At 48.3% G+C, this 1811-nt stretch overlaps 1 protein-coding gene and 1 long non-coding RNA gene across 17 annotated transcripts in view; one reads left to right on the top strand and one right to left on the bottom strand.

Moving 5' to 3' along the window:
- LOC106871985 (FMRFamide receptor) overlaps positions 1–1811 on the top strand; it is a 337948-nt gene that overhangs the window by 296182 nt on the left and 39955 nt on the right. The gene's annotated exons all lie outside the window — the stretch shown is intronic.
- Positions 1–1811, bottom strand: part of LOC128248163 (uncharacterized) — a 51365-nt gene that overhangs the window by 1055 nt on the left and 48499 nt on the right. The gene's annotated exons all lie outside the window — the stretch shown is intronic.

The raw sequence follows: 1811 nt of genomic DNA on the forward strand, positions 1-1811 counted from the left end.
TATATATTTGAAAAAATAATAAGTTACTAAGGTATCTGGATGGGTGTACATTTACAGATTTTTATTAATATGTCAGATGTTTTTATAAATTAGCGCTTGCATCTATTCTTGTAGATTCTGCATATTCTGTGGATAATGGTGTGTGGTGTGGGTGCTGAGAAGTGGTCAGTGCTAGTGTGTGTAGAGTTGGAAGGTTTTGTGGGAAGGTGTTGTGGAGTGTGTGTAATGGTGTGTGAAGTGACAGATGAGTTAAACAGTGTGTATGGGTATTTGTACAGTAATGTATGTGTGGTGAGGTTACCAAGGTAGGCAGCATGCAGATGTGTAGGTTGAGGGGGGCAGTTAAATGTGGAAAGTGTGTGGGACACCATGTGGGGGTGGCGTCATATAATGTGAGGAGGTGAGTTGAGCCCATATAGCACAAAGAAGCAGAGAGAGCAGATTAGCCCTTGTTCACGCGAAGGCGGAATCCGGATGGCTCTTTGGTGAGACTGTCCGAACACCGACAGATGTTCTAGTAAATGACAGGCAGAACAGAAGTGGCTCGATCCCGGGGTGTCATTACCAAGTCTGATAGCTCGAAGGTGCTCCGCGAGCCGGGCAGACAAGTGGCTTCCCATTTGACCGATGTAGAGGGAAGGAAAGAAAGAGCAGAAGTTACAATAAATAACATTACTAGAAGCACAAGTAAAGGAATTGATGACGGTGATGGGTGTCTGTGAGGATGGTGGTGTTGGAGTGGTAGGGGCAGATGCAACAGCCTGGGTGAGAACAAGGGTAGGAGCCAGGATGGAAAGCCGAGGTAGCGAATGTGGACCAGGTGGTCACGCAGGTTATGAGCTCTTTCGGGTTAGAAAAGATGTGCGAGGGGAACTGGAATCGCCGGAAGGCTCGGAGAATGGTACATTGAAGCAATAGGTGAGGGGTGGTAGTGAGGAGAAACAGGGGGCGGGCAAGGTTGGTGCGGGTGTGAGGAGAAAGAGCAGAGGCACGGTCCACAGACGGTGCCAGGTCAAATGCAGTGTAAATAATTGAGGAGATATCCACATAGGACGAAGTGGCGAGCCATCATATGAGACTGTTTCAAAGTCATGGTCGTCACTGCAGGAATTGAGACTAGGGGACAAAGAGCTTGGTGTGTGTAGGGTGCGAAGAAGAGAAGTTAATGTAAGAGTATGAGTCAGTGTGTTTGTAGTGGATGGAGGTAGTGAGAGCGGAGTGGTGTATGCTGACAGAAATTCTAGAAATTCGAGAGAAGAGTTAGAGATGGTGCAGTAGAATTCGAGGTCAGGAGGGAAGGAGATGAAGGACAAAGGAAACGAAGGAGTCCAGTAATTCGCGTCGCTATAACGACCGTATAGCTCGGGAGTTGGACCACTGAATTGTGAGAATATTTGGGTCTCAAACAGTTAAACAAACGGAGAGCCATGATTGGTGTCGTGGATGTGTGAGGGGAGGGGAACCACTAGGAGCAAGGACACAGCGGGGCATTTTGGTGAGCATATCAGTGGGGAAGTTGCAGGCGGAGACGATGGGGCGGCTAAGGTTATTGGGCTTCCGAATTTTTGGAAGGAAGTAGATACTGGGGATGCGTGGGGTACGGACAGTGAGATTGGGGGCTGTGGGAGGGATACGGGAGAATAACATTGAGGTCATGAATAGTAGTGGGCAGTCTGTTGGAAGTTAGGCTTGGGGTTGGACGATATAGAGAATTAGAAGGTGTCTTCCACTAGACGGACAGCTTCAGAAATCTAAAGGCTTGCGCTCCACATCACTACAGCCCCACCCTTGTCGGCCGGTTTTATGACAAT

Source organism: Octopus bimaculoides, chromosome 6 (genome assembly GCF_001194135.2).
Source record: "Octopus bimaculoides isolate UCB-OBI-ISO-001 chromosome 6, ASM119413v2, whole genome shotgun sequence".
Taxonomy (NCBI): Eukaryota; Metazoa; Mollusca; class Cephalopoda; order Octopoda; family Octopodidae; genus Octopus; species Octopus bimaculoides.